The sequence below is a fragment of the Oryctolagus cuniculus genome, chromosome 17 (genome assembly GCF_964237555.1).
Source record: "Oryctolagus cuniculus chromosome 17, mOryCun1.1, whole genome shotgun sequence".
Lineage (NCBI taxonomy): Eukaryota > Metazoa > Chordata > Mammalia > Lagomorpha > Leporidae > Oryctolagus > Oryctolagus cuniculus.
Window position 1 is genome coordinate 64583638 of NC_091448.1, and position 16363 is coordinate 64600000.

Sequence of the window (16363 nt, forward strand, 5' to 3'; positions counted from 1 at the left end):
TGGTGCAGATTTGAGTTGAGAATAGGATGTATAAGCAGGGATTTACTAATAAAATGTGATAAGGGAACGCAGCATTTATCATAGGATCAGTGATGAGCTGTGGAACATTCCATGTGGGTATTTTATCTCTGAAATGACTGTAATGGTCCATGGTGGAGAATCTGTTTTCTTTGCATTTGAGAAAAGAAGAAGCACAATACAGAAAAGCAGGAATACACACGCAAAAGACGCGAGTGGTAAGCAATTAGGTTGAGAACCTGACTGTGGGTTTCTCATAATACAGGTGATTAAAGGCACGACCTGTACAGTTCAGATAGACCTCACCTGTATAGGTTCTTTTTCCTTTAATAAGGTTATGCCTGGTGCTTAATATAATCATTACTGTATTCAAGGAACATTGGAACACACAGGTTCAGGAGGACACATGTAGAGAAATAGGAATTGATTGTTAGCAGAAAGGGAAATAAAATAGGAATTGGTTGGCACTTCTGATTCTGGCTGATGGAGCTGGTAGAATTAGGAACATATTTTCAAGGTCATTCACTTAAGAATGGGGTTTATGGAAAAAAGATACAAAGTAACTGCAAAGAGTTTATGAAGAATGGAATAAGAAGCTAGATTTACCTTGGTACAAAAATGTGTGAAGCCATTTTGATAACGCACATTTTCCACGAACTTTTGAAAACCTCTCGTATTCTGCAAGAGTCATTGCACAGGTGATGTTTTTGTTAGATAGTTTATAGTGAAGAGAACAGTCTTTGAAAACAGATGACAAGTTAACGATCTTGGTCTCTGAGTTAGTAGTTGTAGCTAGCTCTTTCTGCAAGGCCCATTACTTTACTGAGCATTATTTTTATTTTCTTGGGTTTTTAGAGCAAATAATGAAAAAAATAACAGTAATTAGTCCTCATCTGCTATGTCCCAGACAATACATGTAGTGATTCATGGGTGTTACCTTATTTCATACTCATAATATGATTTTAAGGTAAATTGTACTGTTGTCTTTTATAACAAATGAAGATTGAAATTTGGGTGCTTTTTTGAGTCCATACAAGTAGTAAATGGCAGAGCTTAGGCAGTCTTAATCTAAGGCCCAAACATTTAACACTGCTATCTAAAGCCTATTACTTATTACCTGAAATACAAAAGCATTAAACAAATATTAAGTTCTTTCTATCCAAATTATTCCAAACTATTAAGACTTCAGCACTGTTGTTAATGATTTCTCTAAGCTGTCAATAGGAAATTTCACTAATGTTCTGGTCTGTTTGGTTCTAGCACTGATACATTCTGTTCTTTGTAGCTGGTATTATTTCTCATGGAAATATAGATTGCCGGTCCCACAAATTTAGGAGCAGTCGTAGACACAAAGAGCATGGTGAGGAATGATGGGATCCAGATGCTGAATTTATGGAGAAAGGTGGAAATGGATCCCAGAACATATTTTATTTTCCCAGTGTTATAACCAGATTCAAGGATAGAAGAAAAATGAAAATAAAATGGCATCTTTTTATTTTATTTTATTTTATTTTGTTTTTTGAACTTTTATTTAACAAATATAAATTTCCAAAGTACAGCTTATGGATTACAGTGGCTCCTCCCCCCCGTAACTTCCTTCCCGCCTGCAACCCTCCCATCTCCCGCTCCCTCTCCCATTCCATTCACATCAAGATTCATTTTCAATTATCTTTATATACAGAAGATCAATTTAATATATATTAAGTAAAGATTTCAACAGCTTGCACCCACACAGAAACACAAAGTGTAAAATACTGTTTGAGTACTAGTTATAGCATTAATTCACATTGGACAACACATTAAGGACAGAGATCCTACATGAGGAGTAAGTGCACAGTGACTCCTGTTGTGGACTTAACAAATTGACACTCTTGTTTATGGCGTCAGTAATCGCCCTAGGTGGCATCTTTGATTTAGAAACAAAACTAGCATCCAAGAGGTGGGGTCATTGCTTTGGAATGTGTTTCTCTGTGAGAGAGTACAGTGACATGTTCCATTATCAAGAAAAATAAATGTTTTATTCTGATGATAAGATGCAAAGAAATACAGAGCAACATGGGAGAACAGCTGATGCTACAAAGAGCAAGGCTTCTCACGGTCATATTTTAGGGACAGTAGAAGATGGGTAAGGAACTATATGCAAGGCAGTAAACCTAAGATACTGATTTTCATGAAATATTTCAGTTAATAGGAGCAAGTATGGATGATTTTTGCAAGATAAGCACTTAGCAGGGATGGAGGAAGCATTGGTTTCAGAAATAAAGCAGTAATGATAAAAAAGATCCCTCACCATATTTTTAAGGTTATGCAAAATAATTCAAATGTTGAGTTTCAAGATGCCTGGGAAAATAATGCAAATTGTCATTTTCCTATTGATGCTGCTATGCCTTCATGTATCAGAAGTTCTATTTAAATATTTACCTCTCATCAGCATTATGAAACATAGCATCCACCTCTTCATATTCACAAGAGAACTTATTGTAGGAGTTCTCTAATCCAAAATGACTATATAAAAAGAAATCTGAGTTATAATATATTGCATTTCAATAATGTAGTCAGTAACAGATACATTCCAAAAGCTGTTGAAACCCACCAATATTTAGAGATCCCCAAAACAGATATAATTAATCTGAATAATATACACAGCTGTAATTTATCAGGTTGACTCAAAGGAGATAAATCTTACTAAAGACATGGAATTAATCACAGTGACTCCAGATAGGATCCCATAAATCTTCAATACTGTTTTTAATTTTTCTAATATCTTCCTTTTTTGTTTTTGGTCTGATTGAAAAATTTCCTAAGATTTGTCTTCTAGGTTAGACATTCTTTCTTTTGCCTTATCAATTCTGTTTCCCAATTTTCTTATTTCACAATTAGTTCTTTATTTCTAATAATTTATTTTGATTTCTCTTTAAAATCCTCATTTCATGAGAAAATTTTCATTCTTCTTGTATGGGTTTCTTAAATCATGGATTTCCTCCCTATCATTTATGAGTAATCCTATTAATCTTGTGAATTGCATTTGAGAAATTCTATCAGTCTCTTCATCTTCATAATCTAATATTGAAGTGTTTATGGGCTCCTTAGAGGGTGTCATGTTGTCTTTCTTAATCTTGTTTCTTGAATTTTTGCATTTATTTTTAGGCATTTGTGGACATATTTGTTTTTTTTTCCTCTGATTGCTTTTCTCTGAACAATGCCTCTGTGGCTCAGTGGAGTATCTGCTCTTGCAATGTTAATGAGAAGCTTGTGCTGGGTGTGGCCAGAGAGCTCTGGTCAATGCTGCACGGTGGGATGAGTATCCTGGGTGATACACAGGTTGGGTGTGTTTGATCTCTTGTTAACATAAGGGAGGTATGGTCACTGTTGACATAATCTTCAGCTTTTCCCTTACAAGGTGAGCAATGCCTGAGTGTTAACCCTCAGTGAATGCAGCACTCATCTACACTTTTGCATTAACTGCACAAGAGATCTGTGTAGTCTTCACTGTGAACATGGATCCTGCTGCAGTGGCATACCCCAGGCAGTCAGGGAACTCTGAGCATGTGGATCTGCACAATGTGATTGCTCAGAGACCCAGCTACACCCTGAGCCTTCTCATGCAGTCAGAATTCTCACAGTCTCAGCAGTCAGGACTCCCACAGTCATAGAGTGCCAAGGAAGCACTCCACCCCCTAGCTTGTCATGTCCACAGGGAGGCTGAGATGTTCCCAGAGCCCGCTGCCACCTAGGCAGTTTGAGCCCCTGAGGCCCAGAGCCTGTTATGTTGAGAGGTTGGGGGCACCTCACAGTTGTATGTGGTTGTCCAGTGCCTTTTTAATCCCCTCAGCCAGAATCAAAGTCTGTGGAGAACGTGGGTTTTCCCCCTAGTAAAATCCCTGAATCATATGTGTGCACAATACCTGCTGTCTGCAGCTATACTCATTTCGCAATCATGCTGGTCACATACAAGTGTCTGCAGCCAGTATTAATGTCAGAATGGCTCCTCCCCACCCATTTCTGGGTTCATGCACAGAAGCTGTTGTGTTTGTCTCTACTGACAAGATGGCAATGTTCCCCACCAGTTGCACCTGAGACACTGCAGTTGCCTCTGCTGACAAGATGGTAACCGTCCTCGGTGCACACGCAAAACCTACAGCAACTACCACATACTTACATCAAAATGGTGCCCAAACTCTCTCATCAGTGGCCAAATGCCATTGTTGGGGGGGTATGGTGAGAGAGAGGCCCCTTTTCTTTTTTGTCTCAGTGAGCAGGCGCCCTGTTCCCTTCAGGGCTCTAGTCTGGACTCAAAGACAGTGCCGTCCTCTAAGCTCTCATTGTGGCTATATCACCAGTGTCACAGGCCACTTCAGTCTGAATTCACATTATTCTGCAAAGCTGATACTTTCTCCAGCTCATGGCTTCTGGGATCATTTTTTGTGTCTGTGCTGTTTGATGTGCCTCTGCACCTTCCACACAGATCTACAACACCTCTCCTCCTTCAACAGAATCTCCATTGTGGTTTTCCAACTCTCCCCTGAGAATGCCTTTCTCCACTTTTAAAATACTATTTCCCCTTGCCTACAGCAGACAGCCCTGCTGCTGTTCTTCCATCATACAATCTTCCTCTCTGCATTTCCTGGGAGCTGTGTGGTCTGCTAGTGCCCCATAGTACTCCAAGATGTCGAAGCCCTTCTCCTTCCCCTTCCCCTTCTTCTTCCTTCCCCCCTTCATCTTCTTAGTCTGTCTTCTTATCCTTTTCTAGTTTTTAAAAATTTTATTACAGTTATACACTTTTCATGTATTTTATATTATATACAGTGTAGGAACATAGTGATAGTTTCCACTCAACCCTCCCTCTTGCCCATTCTGCACACCTTCTTCCACCTGCCTCTCCCATTCCTGCTCTTAATTATGACAAAGACTGATTTTCAGCCTGCTGAATGATCATGAAGTTAACACTAGACTATAAGAGATCAACAAATAATATGAAGAAAAAAGTCACTGTTCCTCAACAGAAGAGACAAGGGCTGTAAACAATCATTGAAACTCAAAATGTCCATTTCACTCCAACACATTTCATTTTAGGTACTATATTAATTACCTCAGATCAGGGAAAACCTTTGGTATCTGTCTTTTTGGGACTGGCTTATTTATGTAAGTATAATGGTTTCCAGTGGTGTCCATTTTGTTGCAAAAGATTTTGCTATTTTATGGATTTCTCTTTTCTGGAGCTGAGTAGTACTCAAAAGTATATCTATAATTTATTTATTCAGGCATCCATTGATGGACACCTGGGTGGATTCCATATCTTAGCCATTGTGAATTGTGCTGCAACAAATATGGGGTACAGATAACTCATATGCTGAATTATTTTCAGTTGGGTAAATTCCCAAGTGGGGTGGCTAGAACATATGGTAGGTTTATATTCAGATTTCTGAGGTATCTCCACATTGTCTTCTACAGTGGCTGCACATTCCCATTAACAGTGGAACAAGGTAACTTTTCCCCCACATTCTCACCATCATTTGTTGTTTGTTGACTTCTGTATGAGAGCAATTCTCACTGGAGTGAAGTAGACTTCACTTGTGGTTTTGTTTGAGATTTTTCTGATTACTAGTGATCTGACCATTTTTTTCAAGTGTCTGTTGCCATCCTAATTTCCTCTCTTGAAAAATGGCTGTTCAAGTCCTCTGTAGATGTCTTAACTGGATTGTTTGTTTTGCTATTGTTGAATTTTTTAAGTTCTGTATACATTCCAGGTATTAACCCTTTATCAGCTGCATAGTTTGCAAATATTTTCTCCCACTCTGTCAGTTGCCTGTTCACTTTGCTGAGTATTTCTTTGGCAGTGAAGAAACTCCTTAGCTGGATGTAATCCCATTTTATAATTTTGGCTTTGATGGCCTGTGCTTCTGACTTTTCCAAGAAGTTTTTGCCTATTACAACCTCTCATAGAATTCCAGAATGTTCTGTAGTAAGTTGATGCTATCAGGTCATAGATTGAGGTGTATGGTCAATTTTGAGTGGATTTTTGGGTAAAGGGTAAGATAGGAGTCTAATTTCATACTTCTGAAAGCAGAGATCCAGTTTTCCAACACCATTTATTGAACAGACTGTCCTCATTTCAGGGATTGATTTTAGTTTCTTTGTGAAAGATAAGATGGTTGTAGATTTTGGATTGATTTCTTGAGTTTCTATTCTGTTCCACTGGTCTATCCATCTATTTTTGTACCAGTACCAGGCTGTTTTGATTATAATTGTCTTGTAGTATGTCTTTTTGTTTGTTTGTTTGACAGGCAGAGTTAGACAGTGAGAGAGAGAGAGAGAGAGAGAGAGAGAGGTCTTCCTTCCATTGGTTCACCCCCCAAATGGCCATTACGGCTGGTGCGCTGTGCTGATTTGAAGCCAGGAGCCAGGTGCTTCCTCCTGGTCCCCCATGCTGGTGCAGGGCCCAAGCACTTGAGCCATCCTCCACTGCTTTCCTGGGCCACAGCATAGAGCTGGACTGGAAGAGGAGCAACCGGGGCAGAACTGGTACCCACAGGCAGAGGATTAGCCTAGTGAGCCGCGGTGCCAGCCCCTGTAGTATGTCTTGAAATTTGGTATTGTGTTGCCCTGGCTTTGTTTTTGCTGTATAAGATTGCTTTAGCTATTTGAGATCTCTTGTGTTTCCATATGAATTTTAGCAGGCTTTTTTTGGATCTGAGAAAAATGTCATTGGCATTTTTATTGGGATAGCATTTTTATTGGGATAGCATTGAATCTATACATTTCTTTTAGTAGTATGCATATTTTAATGATATTGATCCTTCCAATCCATGAACATGGGAGATTTCCCATTTTTAATGTCTTCTCTCCCTTTTATGTTTTGAAATTTTCTTTCTCAGCTGGGCTGCAGGCCATATTATGGGGAAAATGGGGTGAGATAAATGTGCCCCCTTTACTTCCACTGAGTCTGTGAGTAGCCACTAGTAACTGCTTGCCTCTAGGGCTACAGTCCCAACTCACACCGTTTTCTCCCTCTGTCGACCAACAAGGGTTTCTGCAGTCTGGTCTCACCTCTGCCTCCTAGCTTCCACCTGCTCCTGCTCTCAGCTGCTGCCATCCTGTGTTGTGTCCATGTTTGTGCTGTGTCCACACCTTCCATATAGGTCCATGGCATTATACTTCCTTTGTAGAATTCCTAGTGTGGATTTTCTAATTCTCCCCTGAGAGTGCACTCCCTGTGCTTTTTTTCTTGAGATTTTTCCATAGCCTAGTACAGTATGTCATTCCCTATTATGTCATCTTGGAATCTTCCCAAGATGTCATTCTTCTTAATTGTCCCTGTTATGTTGTGAATTTCTACAGAAATCATGCTTTTCTAGCACATAAAACACGGTCAACAGGTTCCTCCCCACTGGCTTTTTGCTGCCTCCACAACTGTGTGCTAACACTGTAAGTGCACCAAAGGGTGTCCCCTCAAAATGAGAATAGGAAAGCTCCCCAAGTTCCAAATTCTATGTTAAGAACAACAATAGCATAGCAACACTTCTAAACACAAATGCATGGTGTGCCTCCAGCTGACTGTTTTATGACATCATAATTTATTATACAATCATGTATTTACAATATCACAGTGATGTTTTATGACACCATAATTGATTATGTAAACACAATGTTTTAAAACATCACAATAGTTGGTTTATGGCATGACAATACTGGTTTATGATAGCAACTGTTTTCATGACAACACACTTATGACCTGATAATACTGTTTTATGGTATCACAATTGATTATGGGGTCATAATGGTAGGTTTAAGATATCACAGTGATTTTTATGGCTTCATAATTGATTATGATATCACAATACAGATTTATAGTATCACAATGGTTTTAAACGACATTATAATTGATGTTAACATCACAATGTCTTAATGATGATGACATCACTATGCTGGTTTTGGCATAATGTTAGTTTTAAATATGTCACAATTAGGCCATCACAATGATTTTTAGGACCTCACAATTTATTATGACATCACAGTTTTGGCTTATCACATCACAATCACGATTTATGAAAACATAATTATGACAAAACAATAGTTGATTTACAACATCACAATGGTAGATTTATGACATAACAGTGGTGGTTTATGATATGACAACTAATTTGGTATCACAGTTGATGTCACAATTGGTCATCTTGGAACAATGACAGGTTAATGAAAGAATTGATTATGACATCACTGTTGTAGGTTTATAATTTCACAATGGTGGGTTTATCATGAACCAATTGATTGTAACATCATAATGGTTTTAATAAAAAAATGGTTTATATCACAATTTATTATGACATCACAGTTCTGACCTCACAATTGATTATGGAAAACAATGGTGTATGACATGACGGTTATGATATGACAGGTGATTATAATATCACATGGCAGCCTTATTAAATATTTATTAATTTACTTGAAAGACATTTACAAAGAGAGAAGGGGGAAGCAGAGAGACAGAGCTTCCATCTGCTGGTGCAGTCCCCAAACTGCTGCAAGAGCTATTGCTGGCCAGTCCAAATACAGAGGAGTCAAGAGCTTTAAGTGAGTCTCCCACATGAGCACAGGGGCCCAATTACTTGGGCCATTTTCTGCTTTCCCAGGTTCATTAGCAATGAGCTAGAACAGAAAAGAGCAGCTGATACTTGGACTGGCATCCACATGGGATATTGTCACAGGCAGCTATTTAACCCTCTATGGCATAATACTAGACCAACAGCAGTATACTTTTTACCAAGGAGGCAAGTACCAATGCCAGTACACTTGGTAAAGTGATAAGTATAAATACACAACTGATCAAAAAGATAGGGTAAGTGTCGAAGAGATTACACAAATAAGACCAGTATAAGCAAATAATGAAAGATAGAATCAAAAGGGAGAGAATGATCCTGTGGGGGAAGCAGGACACACAGCAGACTCCAAACGAACACAAGAGTTTTCCAGAATTAGATTCTCATCTAAGGAAAATCAATGAAATGCCAGAACTAGAACTCAAAGTAGGGATTGTAAGGAAGCTCCATGTGATGCAAGAGAAATGAACAGAGCAATGCATGACATGAATGAAAATTTCATGAAAGAGGTAGAAATCATTAAGAACAACAAAATAGAGATACTGGAAATGAAAACTTCAATCGGTGAAATAAAAATATGATTGAGAGTTTACAAAGCAGAATACATCAAGGAAGAAAGGATTTCTTATCTGGCCAAGACTTTGGAAGTAGCCCAGTCACACAAAAATAGAGAGAAAATAATTTAAGAGAATGAACAAAGTTTATGTGAAACACAGGTTTAACGGTTTAAATGGCCAAATATTCATATGATAATGATTCCTGAATGAGGAGCAAAAGACAATGAGAAAGTATAAAATGAAATAGTAGTTGCAAATTTCCCAGGTCTTGAAATAGACATGGATAGCAGGATACAGGAAGAAGAAAAGTCCCTAAGAAGACTAAACCAAAACGATCTTCTCCAAGGAATATTGTAGTCACATTGTAAAAGATAAAGACAAGTAGAGAATCCTTAAGACAGTAAAGTGTCAAATTACGAAAAAAGAAAAACCAGTTAGACTAACATAAAACTTAGCCAAAACCCTACAGGCCAGAAGAGAGTGGGAGGATGTATTCAATGTCTGAAAAAAATCTTCCAGCTGAGAATATAACCAGCAAAGCTATCCTTAAGAAGTAAATAAGAAATAAGGGATCTCCCAGATAAGCAAAAAAAATAATTCACCAGCACCAGATCAACCTTCCAAGAAATTCTGGGTTCCCAGGGGGGTAGAATAGGGGAAGGGCAAGCTACTCTAGGCTATGGGAAAATAGTAAAAATAGGGGCTGGTTTTGGGGTGCCAGATTCTGTCCCGGTTGCTCCTCTTCCAGTCCAGCTCTCTGCTGTGGCCCAGGAGTGCAGTGGAGGATGGCCCAGGTCGTTGGGCCCTGCACCCACATGGGAGACCAGGAGGAAGTGCTTGGCTCCTGGATTTGGATCAGCACAGCGTGTCAGCTGTAGCAGCCACTTGGAGGGTGAACCAACAGAAAAAAGACCTTTCTCTTTCTCTCTCTGTCTAATTCTGCCTGTAAAAAAAAGAAAAATAAAAAAATATATAGGGGCTGGCACTGTGGCTCACTTGGTTAATCCTCTGCCTGTGGCACCAGCATCCCATATGGGTGCCGGGTTCTAGTCCTGGTTGCTTCTCTTCCAGTCCAGCTCTCTGCTGTGGCCCAGAAGAGCAGTGGAGGATGGCCCAAGTGCTTGGGTGCCTGCACCTGTGTGGGAGACCGGGAAGAAGCACCTGGCTCCTGGCTTCAGATCAGTGCAGTGCCAGCAATAGCAGCCATTTGGGGAGTGAATTAACTGAGGGAAGACCTTTCTCTCTGTCTCTCTCTCACTGTCTATAACTCTACCTGTCAAATAAACAAAAAAGAAAAGAAAATAGTAAAAAGAGAGACAGTATATACCCAAGGAAAAGTTGGAGGAAAAACTGCATTGAAGATTCTGCAGAAGAGACTTTTTGGATCTGTGTGGAAGGTGCAGATATGCAGCAATGAGCATGGACACAACACATGACCCCAGCAGCAGAGAAAAATGCCAGAGAAAGTGCCAGCTTGGAGAGCAAGAGAAAGTGCCAGCTTGGAGAGCAAGAGAAAGTGCCAGCTTGGAGAACAAGAGAAAGTGCCAGCTTGGAGAGCAAGGTGAGATCAGACTGCAGCAGACTGTGACACTGGTGGTTTAGAATGAGGGACAGCCTAGAGGGCTATACTGTCGTTGAGTTCAGTCTAGAGCCCAGAGGGGAATAGGAAGCCTGCTCACTGAATTGAAGAAAAGGGACACTTCTCTCCCCCATTCCCCACCATGGTGCCTGGCAACCAGATGAGAAAGGGAGGGCATACTTTTGGACAAAAGCAGGTAGCAGCTGTGTTGGCTCTTGTGCTCACACCTCATGACTGTGTGAGTCTTGTGTGCTGAGAGGGTGCAGGGGGTACCTGGTTCTCAGGGCCATCACGTGCTCAGAGCTCCCTGCCTGCCTGGGGTGGGTCACTGCAGTGGTATATGTGCTCACATTGAGGACTGCACAGTTTGTTTTTGCAGTTCATGTGAAAGTGCAGATGAGCACTGCACACACTGAGGGCTAACACCTGGGCATTGGTCACGTTGGAAAGGAGGAAATGAGGGTGTGATTACAGAGATAAGAATACTCCACTTTATGTTAACAAGAGATCTACAATGCCCAAATTGAAAGTCACCCTGGATACTCCACCCACCCTTTAACACTGACTCCCTGGACACACCCAGCACACATTCCCTGGGTACTCACTGAAACAGCAGAAACCCAACTAAACAGAGAGGCAGAGTTCAAAGCTAAAAACAATCAGAGGTAAAAACCAACAATTATCTTCAAAAATGCCTAAAAATAAGTGCAGAAATTAAAGAAACAAGAATAAGGAAGTTGGCACCAATGCTGTAGCATAGTAGGCTAATCCTTCGCCAGCGGCCGATAAGGGCACCAGTTTATGCCCCAGCTACTCTTCTGATCCAGGTTGCTGCTTGTAGCCTAGAAAAACAGTGTGAGATGGCCCGAGTTTGGACCCATGCACCTGTATAGGAGATGTGGAAGAGGTTCCTGGTTCCTGGTTTTGGATTGGTTCAGTATTGACCATAGTAGCCATTCACATAGTGAACCAACAGATGAAAGACCTTTCTATCTGTGTTGCCCTCTTTCTGTCTGTAGTTATACCTCTCAAATAAATAAAATCTTTAAAAAAGAATAAGGAAGACAACATGACTCCCCAAAGGATCCCAACACTTTTATATTAGAATGTGAAGATGAAGAGATTGATAAAATGCCTGAACCAGAATATAAAAGGTTAATCACAGGAATACTCCGAAGTATTCAGAAGGAAATTCACAAAGTAAAGAAATATATACATGACAGGAATAAAAAGTTTTCCCATGAAATTGAGATTTAGAAGGGAAATCAAAATGAAATCTCACAAATTAAGAATTAAATATATAAATAAAAAGTACAGTGGAAAGCATTAACAGACATGGTGAGGCAGAATAAAGAATATCCAATCTAGAATAAAAACCTTTGGAAATTTTTCAGTAAAGTAACATTAAAAAAAAGAAAGAGGAAGTTAGAAAAAGTATAAAAGTGTAGGAGATTTATGGAATGCTATCAAATCACCCAACATACAGGTCTTAGGACTTCCTGAAGGTGAGTACAAAGAAAAGATTAGAAAGACTATTTCCTGAAATAATTAAAGAAAATTTCATAATTTGGATAAAGAAAGGGATGTCCAAAGCACATAGAACACCTAATAGACGTGACCAGGAAGATTTTCACAATGACACATTGCAGTCAAACTTTCCATAGTAAAACATAAAAGATTCAAAAATGTGAATGAGAGAAACACCAGATTACTTTCAGAGGATCTCCTACTAGAATTAGCTGAATTTTCATCAGACTCCACAGGATATGAGAGAACAGACATAGTACAAGTAATAAGAAAAGAAACACTTAGAAAAAAATACCAGAGTACTGTACACTGCAAAGCTCTCATATATGAATGAAGGTGAATAAAAGACCTTCTATAACAAACAGAAATTGAAAGAATTTGTCACCACTCATCCAGCTTTACAAAACATGCTAAGGGTGCGCTACACACAAAAACACAGAAAGATAGTCATCATTATGAAAGAATATGAAGGCAGAAATTCCCCCAGTAAAAGTACAAAGGAAATAGAAAGCAAACAACAGGAATATTTATGGAAAAATAGCAGGGCCAAGTTGTTCTTTAGCATTAGGAACCTTAAATGTAAGTAGCCTAAATTCTCAAATTAAAACATATAAACTGGTTCAATGTATTTAAAAAAGGCCTGCCTATTTGCTGCCTATTGGAAACACACCTCACCAACAAATATACACACCGACTGAAAGTGAAAAGAAGGAAAATATATTCCAAATTAAAATAATGCAAAAAAGAGCAGGTATAGCTATCCTAATGTCAGACAAAATAGATCTTAACACAAAAATTGTTAAAAGAGACAAAGAAGGGCACAAAGTAATGAATAAAGATCAATTCAACAGTGACTATAATAAATCTTCAACATTTTAGTAAAATTTCAGATAATCAAAGATTTCTATGCAAATATGTCACATAACAAGTCAAGCATAAATCAAGATGGGAAGTCTGGAGAATTTCTCATTTCCTAGATTTTCCAGAAAGCTATCATTACAACATACAGGGCTCTCTCCTCTATTTTATTCCTACCAGTTCCAAAGACAAGAAGGAGTAAAATACATACACACAGCACATGCACACACATGCACACATAGGGTGGTAAGCAGAGAATCTAATTCCTTTTTCCAATCACCTAAGTTTTCCTTTAATTCACTAAAAGAAAACTGCAGATATCTTCATTGGTTTCCCTTTTTCTAAAGATTTCTGTAACCTTCATTGCTGCCATAATTATTTTTATTTTTGCATTTTAACATAATGAAATTCAAAAGCAGCTTCATAGTCAGAACACCTGAATACCTGTGTAACTGCAGGGGCACCTAGGTAAGAGTAGCTGCCAAATTCAGTGATCAAACTTTTTGAGTTCCATGACAAGCTATGGCTCACATGACATTCAGGATTATTTTTCAGAACATTGAAATTAGCCGTTACAATACAGAGAAGTGAAGACATGATGTAAAAGATAAAGTACTTGGTTTCATTAACATGTTTACCAATTCAACTCGCAAAATATTCCTCATTATTATTCATGCAGGTAATTGTGAAAGATAGTGCATAAATTAAATAAAAAATTATTCCTTCCCTTCCTCTCATTCTCTTATATTCTACAAAATGTTTTCCCTGGGACTAGGCCTTGAAAAGGCCACTAGATGTTAGTATGGCATGCATTACTGCCTACAATTTAAAAAGCTCAATTTGTCATGGTTGTAATTACATTATAAAAATGTCCACATGAGTAAGTCTAAAAAAGGTTGAAAACTACAGTAAATCTACTCTTGACCACTGTTTTGTGTTATGTAGAAGTCATAGATTTGGTAAAGCATTGTAACAATTTAGGAAAGCATCGGAATCTTTAAATTCTGGATGAAATTTATGTTTTAATCTACAAAATTGCATGAAGGCTTACTTCAGAGACCTCCTAGCATTCTAAAATTCCTCAAGCTGGACAAATCACTTTTAATATAGTTCATTATGAACATCATCCTTCAAAAGCACATCTTATTGTTTGCTCCGCATTTTATAATGTTAACCTACATAGGGCTGATCTTAATTATTCATGAAAATCAAACACGATAGGAAGACAAACCTGAGAGAAACATTTACAATGCAATAGCATAATTTGCTAAATTCATCAGTAACAGTATTCTCTTTTTTTAAAATATTTATTAATTTATGTGAAAGTCAGAGTCACAGAGAGAGGAAAGGCAGAAAGAGAGAGAGAGAGAGAGAGAGAGCGAGAGAGAGATCTTCCATCCAATGTTTAACTCAATTGACCGCAATGGGCACAGCTGTGCCGATCCAAAGCCAGGAACCAGATGCTTCTTCCAGTTCTCCCACATGGATGCAGGGGCCCAAGGACTTGGGCCATCTTCTACTGCTTTCCTAGGATACCTCAGAGAGCGGGATCAGAAGTGGAGTAGCCAGGTCTGGAGCCATAACACATATGGGATGCCAGTGCTTCAGGCCAGGGCATTAACCTGCTGTGCCACAACACCGGCCCCAACATTATTCTCTTTAAAAAAAAAACTTTCTTAAGTCTTTCTTCTCTTTATTTACCAATGGATTGTGGGAAATGTGCAATTTTATCTTCACATGAAAATATTTCAATGCACGATGATCTTACTTGGTGGAGGTCTTATCCAACTCTTTTCCATCCTATTGTAAAGGTTAAAAAAAAGCAGCAAACTAGGATGGAACTAGCTTGTTACCAGTCATACTGTCTGAAGGCTTTCAGAATATGTTGGTTTTTCCCTCCTTCTGTCTCTACTTTGTTCTTTCAGCTCACAATATGTAGGCTGGTGTGTTGTTAACATTTGTTCGTAGGAATAGTTTTTCTCCTGACTAAAGTCCTATCTCTCCATAGGTTGTTTCTCTATGTAGTATTTGCTTGCTCAGTTCCTGCCTGATTATATCAATAAGTTCTTCTTTTAGCTTTGCTAACTCTTTTCTCATTTCATCTAAAATATCCTGCTTCAGTCTGTTATAGTAAAGTCCTTTTGTCCGGACTCTATTGGCACTGGGCTGTGATGAGGGTGTGGATGTTGGTCTTGAAATGACAGGTGACTTGCTGCCATTCATGGTATTTGTTCTTTCCCGAGGTTTTCTTGTTGGTTCGGGTGTGCTTGTTGATGAGGCCTTAGAGGTTACAGCCTTTCCCATTCCAGCTCCTTTTGTCTTTGCTGTTCTTGTAGTTACCTTCTTTGAATTTCCATTTCTTCTTGGGATGTGCCATTCTGAACTTGGGCAGGTAGTTGTGAATTTTGTCTAGGCAATGTTGGCTCTGTTTCTTGTTAATTTAATGATTCTAAGCCATGTGTCATGGCACTTGTGCAGCCACTGGCATCCTCTTTGCTGCCAAAGTTGAGATCATACACCTGTCTAGCATCTCACCACTGGTGGAAGGTCTGTGTAGCTTGACTGTATTTCAATCCTTTAGGAATGGCACAATTTATCACAACTTGATGGTTCTGAATGTGCTATTGTCTGCATGGTGATAGATGTGAAATCTGCTAAACCCAGCAAAGCCACCAGCTTCTTACTGGAATAATCATAAACCATCACAGCAGATTGAGAGATTGCTTGAGAGATGCTCTAGTAACTCATGGTGCCAGCAGTGCCAAGGCTTCCCCAGCAGCTGGGAGATGCAGGAGGCATGAGCTGAGGGAGTTTCTGCTCCAGGGGTAGGGGATGCAGCTAGGAGCCATGAAACAAGTGCCCAGCTCCTCCTTCAGTGGGCTTGGGGCTACACCATCTCCTCACACAAAGCTGAGGCACCGGCCATAATGTGAGAAGGTGGCAAGAGAAAGGCTGGGGGAGGGGTGAGAGGCTGAGGCATGGAGTGGGTCCCCAGCTTTTGCTGTCTCCCACCTTCTCCTCCTTGTCTTCATCCTCTTCCTCCCCTGTTCTCAGAGGTTCCTCATCTGCCCGTGGAGGGGTGCCCACCAGGGCTGTACACTAAGGCCGTGTGCAACCCCAAATCATTTCTTATAGTCACCTTGCATGTAAATGGACTCAACCTTCCAGTTAAAAGACACAGACTAGCTGGATGGTTTAAAAAGCAAAATCCATCTATTTATGGCCAA

At 39.4% G+C, this 16363-nt stretch overlaps 2 long non-coding RNA genes across 2 annotated transcripts in view; one reads left to right on the forward strand and one right to left on the reverse strand.

The window, feature by feature from the left end:
- The window catches only part of LOC138846303 (uncharacterized), a 143740-nt gene that overhangs the window by 114542 nt on the left and 12835 nt on the right, over positions 1 to 16363 (forward strand). The window lies entirely within an intron of this gene.
- Positions 1 to 16363, reverse strand: part of LOC138846305 (uncharacterized) — a 561128-nt gene that overhangs the window by 99383 nt on the left and 445382 nt on the right. The window contains exon 2 of the long non-coding RNA XR_011383774.1: positions 2440 to 2523. This is a non-coding gene — a long non-coding RNA (uncharacterized lncRNA). The remainder of the gene's footprint in view (positions 1 to 2439; positions 2524 to 16363) is intronic.